This window comes from Hylobates moloch, unplaced genomic scaffold (assembly GCF_009828535.3).
Source record: "Hylobates moloch isolate HMO894 unplaced genomic scaffold, HMol_V3 SCAFFOLD_23, whole genome shotgun sequence".
Taxonomy (NCBI): domain Eukaryota; kingdom Metazoa; phylum Chordata; class Mammalia; order Primates; family Hylobatidae; genus Hylobates; species Hylobates moloch.
In genome coordinates this window covers 23,600,281-23,619,574 of record NW_026652298.1, presented here as the reverse complement: position 1 = coordinate 23,619,574, position 19,294 = coordinate 23,600,281, and the positions used below count along the sequence as shown (strand labels likewise).

At 37.5% G+C, this 19,294-nt stretch overlaps 1 protein-coding gene and 1 pseudogene across 1 annotated transcript in view; one reads left to right on the top strand and one right to left on the bottom strand.

Annotated features, from left to right (window-relative positions):
- Window positions 1–11,643, bottom strand: part of SV2C (synaptic vesicle glycoprotein 2C) — a 565,988-nt gene extending 554,345 nt beyond the window's left edge. Inside the window, exon 1 of the mRNA XM_058434087.1 lies at window positions 11,551–11,643. The gene's annotated coding sequence lies outside the window, so the exon portion shown is untranslated. The remainder of the gene's footprint in view (window positions 1–11,550) is intronic.
- On the top strand, window positions 10,098–11,078 carry LOC116462588 (ADP/ATP translocase 2-like; annotated as a pseudogene).
- Window positions 11,644–19,294: the final 7,651 nt, after the last annotated feature.

The following is a 19,294-nucleotide window of genomic DNA, read 5'->3' as shown; positions in this document are numbered from 1 at the left end:
ATTGACAAATGGGATCTAATTAAACTAAAGAGCTTCTGCACAGCAAAAGAAGCTATCAGAGAAAAGTTTTCCAATCCATCCATCTGACAAAGGTCTAATATCCAGAATCTACAAGAAACTCAAACAAATTTAAAGCGGGCAAAAGACATGAACAGAAACTTGTCAAAAGACATTTATGGGGCCAACAAACATGAAAAAAAAGCTCAACATCAGTGATCATTAGAGAAATGCAAATCAAACCCACAATGATATACCATCTCATACCAGTCAGAATGGTGATTATTAAAAAGTCAAGAAACAACAGATGCTGGTGAGGCTTTGGAGAAACAGGAACGCTTTTACACTGTTGGTGAGAATATAAATTTGTTCAACCATTGTGGAAGACAGTGTGGCGATTCTTCAAAGACCTAGAACTAGAAATACCATTTGACTCAGCAATCCCATTACTGGCTATATACCCAAAAGAATATAAATTATTCTATTATAAAGACACATGCATGTGTACGTTCATTGCAGCACTATTCACAATAGCAAAGACATGGAATCAACCCAAATGTCCATCAATGATAGACTGGATAAAGAAAGTGTGGTACATATACACCATGGAATACTACGCAGCCATAAAAAGGAATGAGATCATGTCCTTTGCAGGAACATAGATGGAGCCGGAAGTCATTATCCTCAGCAAACTAACACAGGAACAGAAAACCAAACACCACATGTTCCCACTTATGTTTTTACATATTCTTACCCATGTGAAATTTAAAAGCAAAAAAAAAAAAAAAAAACAAGCTGAACAATGAGAGCATGTGGACACAGGGAGGGGAACAACACACACTGGGGCCTGTCAGTGGGGCAGGAGGAGGGAAATCATCAGGATAAATAGCTAATGCATGCAGGACTTAATACCTACGTTATGGGTTGACAGGTGCAGCAAATCACCGTGGCACATGTTTACCTGTTAACAAACCTTCATGTCCTGCACATTGTCCTGGAACTTAAAATAAAATAAAATTTAAAAAAAAATTCTTCAGTATTATTATGATACTTATTATTACATATTGCTACAATATAAATGTATTTTAAATTTTAAACATAAAAAGAAAAAATTAGGAATTATTTTTCTTCATGGGACAGGTGAAGATTTTTAATTTCACTTATGTTTTGGTGGATGAATATGATTTATTGCTATAATGAGACTGGGTTTGGTATCAGTTCTAATGTGTTTGTTTGTAAGCTCTGAGAATCTTTGTTCACAATTAAAAATAGATGTAATTGGGGCAAAATTTTCTATAGAAATGTCATTCAACTCTTTGAACATCTTCCACTTTACATGCCAAAACTACACAGTGGCACATCTTCACATATTATTTTTGTGATCCATCAGCTGACAACTCAATTAAGTCTTCCTCAATTTTGTTGAAAGCAAAGAAATGGAAATCATCCTGAATTGTGAAGAGATTTGCTCCCATCATTAGAGACATCAATTTCACAATTTCTGGGAAATATATCAAAAAGACTTTTCCAAGATTGATCAAAAGACTATTAATTACACCTCTCAGTCTCTCATTGAGAGACATCCTGTTTAACCTAATATACTCAGAAAAGGTTGGGAAAACTAAAATATTGTTAAGTATATTGAATATTATTAACATGCTTTTAATAAATTGAGTTAAATCTGTAGCTTGAAGTTTTATTAAATGTATTAATGTATATTAAAAATGCCTATTATAGAAATCTAATTAGTAAAGCTATTCATCATTGTCAAACTAAATAACCAATCAGAATTCTGACTTCATTTTTTATTTCAAATAACCCTGTAACAGCAACTCCAGTCTAGTTCTAATTGTAGTTATAGAGGTAATAGGGAATGGAGTCCTGCCTGAGTTTGTCATCTGGATAAGAATGAATCATGGATAGCCTCTGATTCAGGAACAATATGGCTTTTGGTGTGATCTTTATATTCTGAAAAGCAATTATAATCACTCTACTGTAAAACTTTAAATATTTATTGAAAACTTATAGAAATAGATAATTGCATAGAACATTTAAATTATTATTAGTGACATTTATTAATATTCAATTAGAATTATTTAATAATTAGGCTGATGGCATAGTTACAGTGTAAGATCAAATAGAAAGCCTGTTTAGACCCTATTTCCTACGGTGGGAAAGAAAAATGGACAAGAGTAAAGTTCAGCAACTTGGGAAAGAAAAATGGACAATAGTAAACTCCAGTAACTATCATCTACATGAAAAAGACTGCAGTGGATTCTTGTGTGGTGACCAAGAAAGGGGTATCATTTTTCATCATGTAGTCCACTGTAACCCACAAAACACAGCTGGTATTCACAAAGCAGCATGCCAGAAGTATGTACAAAATAAGCCACAGTCCTGGAAGAACTTATGTTTTTACATATTCTTACCCATGGGAAATTTAAAAGCAAAAAAAGGTACAGAATTAGTTTGTCCAAAGACAAAAGGGGTAACTTAACTGTTATACTCAGAACAGGCTCCAAAACTCTTGATCGGAACCTTGAAGGGCACCTTAGACAGAAAGACAGCATTGCAGCCAGAGAGGACAGTGTAAGAAAGCCTTAGAAGTACTTTCAGGGTCAGTGAAGAAATCAACCAGGCTGGCACAGTGGCTTTGAATTGGAGAGCAATGTAAGACAATGTGCAAATTCGGTGAAAGAAACTACCATCAGAATGAACAGGCAACCTATAGAATGGGAGAAAATTTTTGCAATCTACTCATCTGACAAAGGGCTAATATCCAGAATCTACAAAGAACTTAAACAAATTTACAAGAAAAAAACAAACAGCCCATCAAAAAGTGGGCAAAGGATATGAACAGACACTTCTCAAAAGAAGACATTTATGCAGCCAACAGACACGTGAAAAAATGCTCATCATCACTGGTCATTAGAGAAATGCAAATCAAAACCACAATGAGATACCATCTCATGCCACTTAGAATGGCGATCATTAAAAAGTCAGGAAACAACAGATGCTGGAGAGGATGTGGAGAAATAGGAATACTTTTACATTGTTGGTGGGAGTGTAAATTAGTTCAACCACTGTGGAAGACAGTATGGCAATTCCTCAAGTATCTAGAACTAGAAATGCCATTTGACCCAGCGATCCCATTACTGGGTATATACCCAAAGGATTATAAATCATGCTACTATAAAGACACATACGCACATATGTTTATTGCGGCACTATTCACAATAGTAAAGACTTGGAACCACCCAAATGTCCATCAGTGATAGACTGGATTAAGAAAATGTGGCACATATACACTATGGAATACTATGCAGCCCTAAAAAAGGATAAGTTCATGTCCTTTGCAGGGACATGGATGAAGCTGGAAAGCATCATTCTCAGCAAACTATCACAAGGACAGAAAACCAAACACCACATATTCTCACTCATAGATGGGAATTGAACAATGAGAACGCTTGGACACAGGGCAGGGAACATCACACACCGGGGCCTGTCAAGGGGGCTAGGGGAAGGATAGCATTAGGAGAAATACCTAATGTAAATGACGAGTAGATGGTGCAGCAAACCAATATGGCACATGTATACCTATGTATCAAACCTGCATGTTGTGCACATATACACTAGAACATAAAGTATAATAATAATTAAAAAAAAGAAAATGTGCAAATTATAAAGAACCTGAAATGAACCCATAAAGACTTGCACTTGATCTCAGAGGCAGTGGAGAGCTCTGGGAGCCTATTGCACAGGGGACAGATACAAAGGATGACGGAGAAGTTTAACAGGAGAGACTAGGGACTACAATAAGCTCTGTCAGGTGGTGTTGATAGTGAGTTTGCCTGATGTAGCCAAAAGAGCACTAAACTTCAGCTTGACTTCTGGGACCAGCTCTGCTAACTGGCTTCATGATCCTGGACAAGTCACTTAATCTCTTTGGACTTTCATTTTCTCCATTCCAAGGATCCCTTGGGGTTAGGGAAAGCATCTTTGGAGACAATAGCAAGGCAGCATGAATGGACCAAATAGGTAAGAGTCTGTGCCCCCCAAGTCTTGCTTCAACCAAATCAAATTTTCTTTTATCTGTTTTATTTTTATCGTTACTATCAGTTTGGGGACTTCTGTGTAACATTTGGAGAAAAGTTTCTGCTACTTAAAAAGTTTTGAGAAAAACGACTGTAGGAGTCTCCTTCAAAGGCATAAAATTCTGAGATTCTCTAAAGGAGAGCAGTTTTGCTAGAGAAGATACAATAGGACTTGATAACTGATTGGATAGAGAAGGGAAACGTGAAGGATGTCAAGGAAGATTGGATGACTGGAAGACATGAAGCAAAAATGAGCAGAAGGAATAGGAGACAGTTCCTGGGAGAAAAGGTTGAGCTTTCCCTAAAATGTGTGTGAAGTCAAGAACTAGAATGGAAGTGTTTTCCCTTTGTTGTTTTTCTAATACTCTCAAAGTCTTTCACTATAAGCTACAACATCCGAAAATAATCTGTTTAGATTATCCCAAGCATAATCTAAAATATCATATATTATGTCTTTCATTATTATTTAGAAATGGAATAAATACAATTTCCCAGAATACAATTATTATTATTATTATTATTTTTTTTTTTTTTTTACTTTTTTGAGATGGAGTCTCACTCTGTCACCTGGGCTGGAGTGCAATGGCGTGATCTCAGCTCACTGCAACCTCAGCCTTCCAGGTTCAAGAGATTCTCCTGCCTAAGGCTCCAGAGTAGCTGGGATTACAGGGACACGTCATCACGCCCACCTATTTTTTGTATTTTTAGTAGAGACGGGGTTTCACCATGCTGACCAGGCTGGTCTCGAACTCCTGACCTCAAGTGATCCACCAGCCTCAGCCTCCCAAAGTGCTGGGATTACAGGCATGAGCCACCGCACCTGGCCAAGAATACAATTTTTAAAGAAGTTTTTAATGTGTTCTTAGGCAAAATGCTTTTACTTTGGTGATACAGATATTTGTAGTAAATCTTTAGTGTTTAAATTATTGGCTTGAATTTTCTATTTCCCACATGTAAACCAAGTCAAAATGCCACATGTAAACTTGGCATTTTTCTCCTAAGGTGTTTCTTTTAACATAAAGAAATATTAATTTGATATGTCCTGTTTTGAAATGTTTCCTTTGTCCTGGATTATTCATACAAGATTTTGGATAGTATATGCAAGAATGCTTTGAACAAATGAAACTATAACCCTTCCATGTGTAAAGTCAGCATGTATTTTAACTTTTCTTTCACAATTACAGTATCACACACAACTGGGAACAAAAGCTACAGGGAACAGAGTGTAATGGATCGTGATGACTATTTTAGAACAGCTTGAACCTCCTTGTAGCCTACAAGAAGGCTATGTGAGCTGAATTCAAAAGTGCTGAAAATGGATTCTACTGCAAGCTGCAGTTACAGGGGCAAATATGCTTTTTTATAACTTACAATAGACGAAATCTCAAATAAAAGGACGCATCTCAATGGGAAAATATGTTATCCCCTATGTCCTTCCATTCTGTGCATTTAATAGGGAGCATGCACATAAATAGAGAATGGTTTCTAAATTACTAATATATTTTGTTCCAATTGCTTACCACTAATGCAACAAATTGCATTTATCATTTTATTGATGTTATGGCTTTTGTCTCTTGTGAATGGAATTATTACTACTACAGCAAATCAATTAGATTTAAATGTTTTGAGGCAAAAGAGAGATCAAATCTAAAATGCACCATATTTATGTTTAAAATAATTGTATTAAGCACAGAATAAAAGGAGAAAAGGAGAGAACTGCACCATACTTTCATTTTAGTCCAGCTTTTAATATCTTCAAAGTATACTGCCCTTGCTCTATCACCTTGGCAGTAACTCTCATAGAGTACAGGACCACTTTTGTTCAAATTAAAATTTTCAAGCTATGCTCAGCACCAGTGGATTCTTAATGAACAGAAACCTCCTATATTTTGGAAAATCATGTCCCTTCAGTATGACTGGAATAATAGCTTTCAATTCCTTGCTGACAGATTATAAGCTAATACATTTGGGGAAGATGATGACCAAGGACATCTGACATTTGATAATGCTGTTCTGACACTAAGGTGATCCCACACACCCCTCACCCCTTGCCTGGGAAACTGGCATGCTCAAATGAAATCCTTTATCAGGACAGAATGCCATTGTTGAGTGGTTCCTTGTTTGCTTGAGAACAATGAAAAACAGAGAGATTTAGTTGTCCATCAAGCACATTAGTTCACAGAAAAAAAAAAAAAAGAACACTTTATTAATCTTATTTCTCCTAGTCTGAATCTTCCCAAGCACAATGCTCATACTCCCTTTTTTTTCTGTGCTGTGACTCCTCAAACCATTCCTGATAGAAAGACACAAGCAAGAATTTAATGATGCGGAACAAGCAAGTGAGCCCTCTCTGCAGTGTACCCCATAGCAATGAGAATGTGCTTCCCATGACTCAGAATGAATCAGATGGAGAAGAAAAAATAACAGCACAAAACCGCAGCTTCAAAAATAAATGACAATGTGCGATCTGGAGAAAGGAGACTGCATTGCTGAGCGTGGTCCCCCAGAGCAGCCATCCTGCCTGCTGCATTCTCCAAGGGACAAGTAGAATGGAAAGCAGGCTTTTCTTCCAAAGGAAATCAAAACACTCTGTTGTTTAAACACATTCTCACAAAATAAATCATTTACCTCCGTTCTTCCAAGCGACATGTTGTATCAAAATCAATGGCATATGTCAAAGCTGCCCTTTATGTGAAAATTTCACATATATATATGAAGGCTCATACAGAATAAGGGCTCAAAATACAAATTTATGTATTTTTTCAGAATATTTACAGAACATATATATAAAATTCATGAAATCTACATTTACATATATATGTATTTTTATGTATATGAGATCTATATTTACATATATATGAAATATTAAAAAGGGAAAGTTATTTAAGTTACACCTACTTTTTCCTTTTTTATAATTTCTTATTGAAATCAAAGATGTCTCTCACTAGGAATAGCCAGCAAATTTCCTTATGTGAAATGCTAATAAAGGGCAACATTTATTTTATTTTTCTAATTTTATCAACAGAAGAGCAGCCAGCCTATGCTGACCTAGACCTACTCCCTCTTTCTACTTGCTACTGGAATTGTCCTTTCTTCTATCCTCCCCTCTCCTCCCACAGTTACCCACATCCTCCCCAACCTTCTCATTCCCACCATTCCACATTCCATGCTCCACCTTTGACTTCACCCCACAGCTAGTGAGTTGTGAAATTTATAGTAGAGGACAAGCTGTTAAGGAAAGAGAAGAGGAATCAGGGCAAGGAAAACTTCTCTGAATGTTCCTTGCTTTCTATCATACCCCAATGCAATCTGTGAGAGAAAGAGACAAGAAAGAATATCCCAACCTCTGCTGCTCCTCGCTACCCAGTCTCTCCCACCTTTGCTGACTGGTTTAGCAAGAACTGGGAGGAGAGAAATAGAGGGATATGTGAAAGGAGGAGGAGATTGCACAGGATCAGATCCCCACTCTCCCCCCATGCCTTGGCACAATGTAAGTTCTCTGGAAAAAAGAGAGGGAAAACCCTTAATTAACAGAGATTGAGGTCTTACCCTCTGGCAGAATAAGGCTCAAAATACAAATTTACTTCAGTCACTTTCCTTGCACACCCAAGTTTGCAGCCTGAGAGTCATAGCTGGTACTTTCTCGACATGGTAACAAATACCTACTTTAAACCAAAAGCCCACACAGTAACTTAGAGTAAAAGGATAGAGGCACTTCTATTAAAATTAAGGATCAAAACAAGAGAATACATCATCTCATTCTCCTTTTGAATTCAATTTCAAAAATTAAGGAATAGAAACAAAAAAACACTTTATTAGAAATAAGGACACAAGATCATCTTATATAGCCCATATGAGAATTGAAATTGTCTCAAATTAATTTTTTAGACTTCAGCAAAGTAATCTGATACAAGATAAATATACACTTTCAATCTTGCCTAATAGCATCAATGACCAAAGAGAAAATGAGAAAAAACCAAGTTTATACAAAACAACAATATAAAGCATAAAATATTTGTGAATAAACCTAACCAAAAAGTGTGTGATTAATATGAAGAAAACAATTGAATTTTGCTAAGGGAATAAAATATTTATATAAAAGAATAGAGATGCTGCATAAAAGGATGTAAAGATCAAATACCTCTAATACTAATAAAAGGCAAATTTTATTTTATTTTTTATTTTATCAACAGAAGTGTGAGCCAATAGTCAGCATTCACTGAAGGCAATGAATATTGGGAGTTATTATTACCCAGCTATACCAAGGATTGTTCAAGGTATTTTATATATTTTACATTTTATTGTATCTTTCCAACAAATCTATCAAATATTACTATTGACATTTTAGAGATAATGCATGTCAGAGCACAAACGCCGATCTTTTATTAAGTTTGACACATTAACTTTGTTAAAATGTCTGGATTTTCACCTCCAAAGCATATGGTTTTGAAAAAACAACTGAATAAATTCCATGGGATTTTTTTTAACATGGTAAAATTAATGTTCTTCTAAAAGGTGTGAAAGGCACGAAAAAAAGTTTAAAGAGCAATTTTACAGAAGAATTAACAAAGAAGTAAAAAGAGAGACACTAGTATACACAAACTTTAAGTATTTGATCAAGGGAGCATCAGAAACCAATGGAAAAAATATTGATTATATTTTAAATGATGTTGAGAAAATCGGCTATGGAGGTGGGGGTCGGGGGGGAATTGATCCTTTGCTTCACATCACACATCAAATTAAGTTCCAGAAGTTTTAAAGAATTAATTTTAAAAACACATCATCATCATCATAAACTGGAAGAAAACATATAAGGATAGACTGAGAATAATAGCAAAAAAAATTTAGAAAGAAAAAGTTCAAAAAACTTAACTACATAATAAAATTTCAAACTTCTATATTCTATGAATAAAACGTTAAGGTAAAAATACTGAGGGAAACATTTACAAGGTATATGACAAAGAGTTAATATATTAATATATAAAGAAGTTCCATGAATCAATTTTTTAAAAAACAAACACCCCAGTTGAATACGGACTGAGAATATGAATAGGCGACTTACAAAACGATTGCTCATGTATTCTATTTCTACTCATGTCAGAAATAGGTGTCGGTTTGGTAAATTGTTTTTTGCTAGTAATTAAGTTGTGCCATTTTTTAAATTCATTGGAATAAATTTTTATAGTATCCTCATACATAATTTAATACCTATAAGATCTAAAGTGATGTTCCATTCTTAATTCCTGATATTGGCAATTGTAGCTTTTCTTTTTTGTCTTTGTCAAACTTTCTTGCACAGAGATAACTTTTGTTTGGGTTGAACTTTTCTGTTATATTATGTGTTTGCTCTGTATCTCATTATTTTCTGCTTTCATTTTTATTATTCCTTTTCTTCCCCTTTGTTTGGTTTTAATTTGCTGTTCTTTTTCTAACTTCTTGAGATGGATGCTAAGATCATTGATTTTCACCCCTTCTTGTTTCCTAACATATGCATTAGTTATTATAAGCTTCCCTCTAAGCAAGGCTGCATTCCTAACCCTATAAGGCAATTATCGTGATTTGCCTATTCATTAAGTGAAAGTTAATTAGGTGGATTAATTTTTTAACAGCAATGATAATGGAAAAAATGGGACAAATGAGATAGAACTTTTGTTTAAAAATAAAATGGTAAGAATAGATACTAATCACAAATGAACAATGATTTCAGGAAAGTAAAAAAATTTTTCCTAAATGTGAATCAGATTTTGTGTTTATCTTCCCCTTAGGGAAAGTAGTCTCACAACAGATGTTCCATCCTCTTTTAATGGATCCAATGTTCATTTTTCCCAAAGCATTGATATTACCATACATGATCCCTAGTGGTAGCAGGGATTGAAAAAACCGTTTGTAAAATCATTGAGCCAAGTTCAATAGATGAGGGAAAGTGAGGGGCATTCCTACTGATATTCTGTACATTTTTACCAGAATTGATGAAATACAGAGGAAAAGAGAAAGAAGTCTGCCCAGAGCCCCAGAATCAAAGCTGGTTCCCAGCCCAGTCCCATCTCATAGTTGCCAGCCTCCTCTTTCCTTTCAACATGACAGATGCCACTGTGACCTTCTCCAAGGACTTTCTGGCAGGTGGGGTGGCTGCGGCCATATCCAAGACCACAGCAGTGCCCATCAAGTGGGTCAAGCTGCTGCTGCAAGTGCAGCATGCCAGCAAGCAGATCACCGCAGATGAGCAATGCAAGGGCTTGACAGACTGTGGTTCATACACCCAAGGAGCAGGGAGTCCTGTCCTTCTGCCACAGTAACCTGGCCAGTGTCATCAGATACTTACCCACCTAGGCTGTCAACTTTGCCCAAGGTAAATAGAAGCAGATCTTCTGAGGTGGGGTGGACAAGAGGCCCCAGTTGTGGTGCTACATTGCAGGCAATCTGGCCCCCCGTGATGCCACTGTGCCACATCCTTGTGTATGGTGTACCCTCTTGATTTTTGCAGCTGCTTGACTTTGTACCCATCTAGCAGCTACTGTGGGTAAAGCTAGAGCTGAAAGGGAACCCAGAAGCCTCAGTAACTGCCTGGTTAAGATCTACAAATCCGATGGAATTAAGAGACTGCACCAGGGTTTTAATGTGTCAGTGTGGGGTATTATCATCTAACAAGCTTCCTACTTTGGTATCCGTGACATTACAAAAGGAATTCTTCCAGATCCCAAGAATGCTAACATCTTCATCAGCTGGATGATCGCACAATCTGTCACTGGCATTGCTGGGATAGAAAGTCATTCCTATCCATTTGACACTGTTTGCCACCACAAGATGACACGGTCAGGGTGCAAAGGAACTGATATTCTGCACACAGGCATCCTTGACTGCTGGAGGAAAAGTGCTCGTGATGAAGGAGACAAAGCTTTTCTCAAAGGTACGTGGTCCAACATTCTTAGAGGCATGGCTGGTGCTTTTGTGCTTTTCTTATATGATAAAATAAAGAAGTACACATAAGTTATTTCCTGGGTTTTTTCCCCTGTGAACAGGCATGTTATATTATTTAAAATATCTTGAGCCTTGTTGATAGACTCTGGGTTGTGCATTCATTAATGTCAACTATTTACTGTTGAAAATCAGAAGCAATAATATTCGTATGACCAGTTCTCACTTAAAGCCGTCTCCATCATGATGATGGTGATAATGATGATTATGATTATGATTATGGGACTCAATTACATTTTTTATTTCAGTCATTCCTGATAAGTAACAAATATGAACAAATAAAAATATCTAAGATACAAAGAAAGAGAAAGAAATCCACAGTAACTGAAAGAGGTTCAAATCTATCAGTAAATCTGATAGATTGGAACAATCGAATTGGAACAATCGAATTGGAACAGAGCTCTGTCAACACACACACACACACACTCACACTCACCCTAAAAAGCTTTCACAAAAAGGAAAATGGTAAACATGGAACTATTACCTCCCAAGAGTTCACTCTGTTCTCTCCTGTTGTCTGGTAGTGGAACATCCCAAGGCCAGTCCTTGCTCCTCTTTTCTTTTTGATCTATGTTCCTGTCCTGGATGAGCCTATCCAGTCTCATGGTTTTAAATATAATCTCCCAAATGCATATTTCATTCAGATTCCCTTCCCAAACTCCAGGCTTGTACATAAGCATTTGTACTGGACATCTGAAATTTAGAACGTCAAAAATTGAACCCCTCATCTCCTCCTATAAAATTTACTCTATGTGCAGTCTTTTCAATCCTGGTTAATGGAAACCCTAGCTTTTTCCTTTTTATTTTGAATTAATTTTAGGCTCATGGATAAGTTGCAAAAATAGTACAGAGTTCCTGTGAATCCTTCACCCTGATTCCCTGCAAAATAACATCTTACATAACTACAGTACAAGTATAAAAATCAGGAAATTGGCATTGGTACAATACTGTTGACTAAACTATGGATCTTTTTCGATTTCACCAGTTTTTATATTCACTTTTTTTCTTGATGTATGAAATGTTCTAAGAAATGTTGTTACATGTTGAGATATTTGTAACCAGCAGTAGATACAATCAGTATGTAGAATTATTCCTTTACCCCAAACAAGCTCCCTCATGTCGTCTCCCCTCCAACCCTAACCTCTGGCAACCACTGATCCATTCCACATCTCTATAATTGTGTCATATTGAGAATGTCATATAAATTGAATCATATGGTAGGTAGCTTTTTGAAATTGACTTTTTTTCTCTCAGCCTGATACCTTTGACATCCATTCAAGTTGTTACATGCATTCTTTTTATTTTTTGTCTGAGCAGTATTTGCTTATATAGATATACCACAGTTTGTTTATTCATTCACTTGTTGAAGGATATTTGTGTTGTTTCTACTTTTTGCCTATTAGAAATAAAGCTGCTATGAATAATTTGTGTACTGGGTTTTGTTTAACGTAAGTTTTCATTTCTCTAGGATAAATATCCAGGGGTGGCATTGCTGGATCATATGGGAAGTATATGTATAACTTTATAAGAAATTCCAAATTTTATTCCTGACTAGCCATACCACTTTACATTTCTGCCAACAATATCTGAGACCCAGTTGTTCCTCACCCTTGTCAGCACTTGGTATTGTATTTTTTACTTTAGGCATTCTGATAGGTATGCTGGAGTATATCATGGTGACTTTAATTGCATTTCCCCAAGGGTTAATAATGTTAAACATCTTTTCATGTGCTTCTCTGCCGTCTTTTGGATATGTATTTGTTCAGATCTTTTTCCCATTTTCAAATGGGATTATTTTCTTGTTGTTGAGTTTAAATTGTGTGTGTGTGTATATTGATAGAGACAGACAGACAGACAGATAGATAGATAGATGGATGAATGGATAGATAGATGAATGGATAGATAGATAGATAAATAGACAGACAGACAGATACTAGATACAAAGCCTTTGTGGGATATGTGATTTGCAAATAATTTTTCCGAGGCTATGACTTTATTTTTATTTTCTCAACAGAATATTTAAACAGAGCAAAAATTTTTAATTTTGATGAGTCCAATACACTTTGTTTTCTTTTATGGATCATGCTTTTGATGTCATGTTTAAGAATTCTTTGCTTATCTATAGGTCATGAAGATCTTCAGTATTTTCTTTTTAAGGTTTTATAATTTTACACTTTACTTTCATTTATGGCAAATTTTGAATAATTTTTGTATAAGAGATTCACCATCTTCTCAGTTATTCAGGTCAATAGCTTTGAAGTCATCTTTGAATTCTCTCTTACTCTTATATCCCACATCAAAACCATTAGGAATTTCTACTGAGTCTACCTTCTCACCAGTTCCACATCTACCACTCTGGCCTGGCCCATTATTATCACTCATCCATTTTCTATCCTTGTTCTCTATCCTCAACACAGCTACAAAACTGACCTACCTATCTTTCTTTCTTCCGTCCATTCTTCCTTCCTTCCTTCCTTCCTTCCTTCCTTCGCCCCCCTCCTTCCTTCTTTTCAGAGACAAAGTCTCGCTCTTTCACCCAGGCTGGAGTGCAGTGGTACCACCTGCAGTCTCAAGTCTCACTGCAGCCTCAAGGCTCGCTGCAGCCTCAAGGGCCCAAGCAATCTTCCTGCCTCAGCCTCTCAAAATGCTGGGATTATAGGCATGCGCCACCATGCCTGGCCAAAACTGACCATTTTTAAGGCATAAGAGAAATTGGGTCACTCTTCTGCCCTCCAGTGTCTCCCATTTCTCTACATGATGTGCTCCCTCCCTTACTTCTCAGACCACATTTTCTAGTACTTTACATTCAATCTCTCCACTCCCTCCCCACTGGTGTCCTCGTGTTTTTTAACCATACCAGGCATACTCCTACTTTGTAGCTTTTGTACTGGCTGTTCCTTTAACTGAAATGCTCTTCCACCAGAAAGCCACATGGCTAACTCCTTCATCTTTTTTAAGACTTTGCTCAAAATTATCACCTTTGCGTGAGGCCTATCTTGACCACTCTAAACTTTCAACCTGCTACCTGTCACCCACCAGCACTCCCAGTCACTGTTACTTTGCTCTGCTTTTTATTTTGTCCATAGCACTTATCATCTCCTAATGCATTTCCTAATTTGCCTGCATATTATATTTGCTATCTTATTGTCTATTGCTACCCTGCTAGAAAATAGCGCCATGAAGGCAGAATTCCTTGTTTTGTTCACTGACATATCCCATGCTCTCAAAAGTGCCTGGCAGTCATAGGGATGCGGTTAGTCTTTTTTTCAGTGATAGAATAATAGCACATTTTAAATTAGTGATTTGCAAAGTATGGCCCACCCACTCCTGTGGGTTCCCCAAATTCTTTCAAGGAATCTGCCAGATCAAAACTATTTTCATAACAATATTGAGATGGTTATGTCTTGCTCTCTGTATTAGGCAGTTCTTGCATTGCTATAAAAAAATACCTAAAAAGAAAAAAAAAAAGAAATACCTAAGACTGGGTAATTGATAAGAGATTTAATTGGCTCATGGTTCTGTAAGCTGTACAGGAAGCATGGCACGGGCATCTTCTTCTGGGCAGGCCTCAGGAAACTTTTACTAGTGGCGGAAGTTGAAGCAGGGGCAGGCACATCACGTGGCCAAAGCAGGAGCAAGAGAGAGAATGGGGGGAAGGTGCCATACTTTACAACAACAAGATCTCACAAGAAGTCACTCATTAGTGCAAAGACAGCACCAAGCCATGAGGGATCCACCCTGATGACCCAAACACCTCCCACCAGGCCCCACCTCCAGCACTGGGGATTACATTTCAACATGAGATTTGGGTGAGAACAAATATCCAAACTATATCACTCTCTGGGTTGACATTTGCATTGAAAGTGCAAAAGCACCAGTGGGTAAAACTGCTGGAATCCTCACACCCATCAAGGTAGTGGCACCAAACTATTGTAATAATCATATTCTTTTTTCTTTTTTTTTTCTTTTTGAGATGGATTCTCACTCTGTTGCCCAGGCTGAAGTGCAGTGGTGCAATCTTGGCTCACTGTAACCTCTGCCTCCCGGGTTCAAGCGATTCTCCTGCTTTAGCCTCCTTAGTAGCTGGGACTACAGGCGCATGCCACCACACCCGGCTAATTTTTGTATTTGTAGTACAGACGGAGTTTCACCATGTTGGCCAGGATGGTCTCGAACTCCTGACCTCAAGTGATCCACCCACCTCGGCTTCCCAAAGTGCTGAGATGACAGGCATGAGCCATCATACCCAGCCAAATAGTCATATTCTTCACTGCCATGGCATTCATGACTTAAAAAGAAAAGAAGATGATTTCTAATATGAGGTTACAGAAAAAAATTTAAGGAAAAAGAGTTTCACTTAGGAATGTCCTTGATAAAGCACTAAAAATTGTTAGTTGTCAACCTTTGAGTGTACTGTTTTTTAATATTCTGTTATAAAATGGAAAGTCCTCGTAAAGCACTTTTGTTGCATGCTAAAGTACTGGTTGACTTGAGGAAAACAATTTGTATGAGTATTGGAGTTGCACGCTGAATTAGACAGTTTTTTCATGCAACACCATATTTTCTTGAAAAAACACTGACTGGCAAAGTATGGTTATCCAGATGTGGGTACTGGTGGACATTTCACTTTGTATTCCAGTTACTTTAAGGAAAATAATAGTGTTTGTTGCCAGTTGTGTCATCATTTTTTTTTTTTTAAATAGAGTTTCTGTATTGTTGCCCAGGCTGGAGTGCAATGGAGCGATCTCAGCTCACTGCAACCTCCACCTACCAGGTTCAAGCGATTCTCCTGCCTCAGCCTTGTGAGTAGCTGGGATTACAGGAGTGCACCACCATGCCCAGCTAATTTTTGTATTTTTAGAAGAGATAGGGTTTTGCCATGTTGGCCAGGCTGGTTTTGAACTCCTGGCCTCAAGGGATCTGCCCATCTTGGCCTCCCAAAGTGCTGAGATTACAAACGTGAGCCACCGCTCCCAGCCATTGTGTCATAATTTTGTACATACTCTAGTTTCATAAAAATCTCATTAGTTGATATTGAATGCATTTTATTGTGTTTAAGATTTTTCATTTTTTTTTAACACCCCACTGTCAACATTAGACAGATCAACAAGACAGAAAGTTAACAAGGATATCCAGGAATTGAACTCAGCTCTGCACAAAGTGGACCTAATAGACATCTACAGAACTCTCCACTCCAAATCAACAGAATATACATTTTTTTCAGCACCACACCACACCTATTCCAAAATTGACCACATAGTTGGAAGTAAAGCTCTCCTCAGCAAATGTAAAAGAACAGAAATTATAACAAACGGTCTCTCAGACCACAGTGCAATCAAACTAGAACTCAGAATTAAGAAACTCACTCAAAACCGCTCAACTACATGGAAACTGAACAACCTGCTCCTGAATGACTATTGGGTACATAATGAAATGAAGGCAGAAATAAAGATGTTCTTTGAAACCAACGAGAACAAAGACACAACATACCAGAATCTCTGGGACACATTCAAAGCAGTGTGTAGAGGGAAATTTATAGCACTAAATGCCCACAAGAGAAAGCAGGAAAGATCCAAAATTGACACCCTAATATCACAATTAAAAGAACTAGAAAAGCAAGAGCAAACACATTCAAAAGCTAGCAGAAGGCAAGAAATAACTAAAATCAGAGCAGAACTAAAGGAAATAGAGACACAAAAAACCCTTCAAAAAATTAGTGAATCCAGGAGCTGGTTTTTTGAAAGGATCAACAAAATTGATAGACCACTAGCAAGACTAATAAAGAAGAAAAGAGAGAAGAATCAAATAGATGCAATAAAAAACGAAAAAGGGGATATCACCACTCCCCACAGAAACACAATCTACCATCAGAGAATACTACAAACACCTCTATGCAAATAAACTAGAAAATCTAGAAGAAATGGATAAATTCCTCGACAAATACACCCTCCCAAGACTAAACCAGGAAGAAGTTGAATCTCTGAATAGACCAATCACAGGCTCTGAAATTGTGGCAATAATCAATAGCTTACCAACCAAAAAGAGTCCAGGACCTGATGGATTCACAGCCGAATTCTACCAGAGGTACAAGGAGGAGCTGGTACCATTCCTTCTGAAAGTATTCCAATCGATAGAAAAAGAGGGAATCCTCCCTAACACATTTTATGAAGCCAGCATCGTCCTGATACCAAAGCCTGGCAGAGACATAACCAAAAAAGAGAATTTTAGACCAATATCCCTGATGAACATTGATGCAAAAATCCTCAATAAAATACTGGCAAACCGAATCCAGCAGCACATCAAAAAGCTTATCCACCATGATCAAGTGGGCTTCATCCCTGGGATGCAAGGCTGATTCAATATATGCAAATCAATAAATGTAGTCCAGCATATAAACAGAACCAAAGACAAAAACCACATGATTATCTCAATAGATGCAGAAAAGGCCTTTGACAAAATTCAACAACCCTTCATGCTAAAAACTCTCAATAAATTAGGTATTGATGGGACATATCTCAAAATAATAAGAGCTATCTATGACAAACCCACAGCCAATATCATACTGAATGGGCAAAAACTGGAAGCACTCCCTTTGAAAGCTGGCACAAGACAGGGATGCCCTCTCTCACCACTCCTATTCAAAATAGTGCTGGAAGTTCTGGCCAGGGCAATCAGGCAGGAGAAGGAAATAAAGGGTATTCAATTAGGAAAAAAAAAAAGATTTTTCATTATTAAGCTAGGTATCTCTAAACTTTTTTCTGACACATTTTCTCTTTCATCTTCAGTTTCTTGCCAGCTCTATGTTTTAGTCAGAAGCCTTTCTATTGCAGGTGCAAAACCCTAATTTAAATTAGCTTAAGCAAAAAAAAAAAAAAAAAACAAGAAGAAGAAGAATTATTAGCTCACAGAAAAATTGGTTCAGAAGGCCCTGAGGTCGAGCTCAATCAAGCCAGATCCAGGGTCTAAACCTCCAGGACTTTTCATCTCTATTATTTGTCTCCACTTGGCTACACTCGGCATGCTATCTATGCCTCTCCACCTAGAGGAGTCACGAAAGTGACCACAGTCATCCCCAGCTTTATGTTATCCCGGATGAGCAAACAAGGAAAAAGGAGAGCTTCAGTCCCCCAGTTCCTCTCTCTTTCTCTCTCTTACACATACTGTATACTCTGGCCATGATTCGATCATGTTTCCACCTCTGTGTGTCCAGCCAATGCTACAATAAGATGGGTCTGGTCCCAGTCACATGCCAACCCTGGAAGTGGGATGTATATTTATGAGGCCCATTATGCACACACACACACACACAAACACACACACACATACACACACAGCCAAATGGATTTGAGGAAAAACGGATCCACAAGAAAAAGATGCTGGCAGAAAAAAACAGCGTCCCACTACAACATGAGACAGAATCCCTGTATATTTGTACACCCTACTCCCACAGCTAAGAACCTTATAAGGATAACAGAAAGTTTTTAGAAATAAGCAATGCTTGACTTACAGTTTTCAAAATCACTACTCTATAATTTCAAGAAACGTCTGGGTTGAGCGAGTGGAGTAAACTGACGCTAGGAAATCACCTCTTACGAACCCCTATCTGACTATTCAAGAAAGAAGAAAGAAATTCAAATTGTCAGTAGTCAAATTATTATAAAAGTAAAATAAGGTTGAGTTAGGCAATTCATGGGATAACGTATTCAGGATATAAACCAGAAAACGCTGCATAGATAGGTAGAATGTGGTCCTACTTAGTAGCATTATATTTTTCTTCCAATAACCTTGGAAACTAGCATTTCTAGATATTACTATAGCTAAAGGAGAGTCATAGCTGTCTCTTAATTCATTCTTGAAATGCAAGTCTACAAATCAATGGGCTGAGAATAGGGGCCATTCTCATGTCACCAACTCCAGCTGCACTGTAGGTGCCCCGCTCGTATCTCCACACAATTACCCTGTCAGCCCATGGTGCCTGACTTCCACTTTCTTCAGCCACCTAAGCACACTTTGTCCACCCATGCAGTCAGGCCAAAAGTGTGAAAATATTAACAGCCCATCAACGTTCAACTATTGACTTACAGGAGTTGGTCGTGGTGACTCTGGGGGGTGAGTGGAACACTGTTTTCCGGAGAAGGCTTCAGCTCCTGCTGCCCATGGTGAAGGCTAGCTTGTAACACACTCTTTACCAGCTGCCTTCATCTTCTCTCACATCTCACTCACCTGTT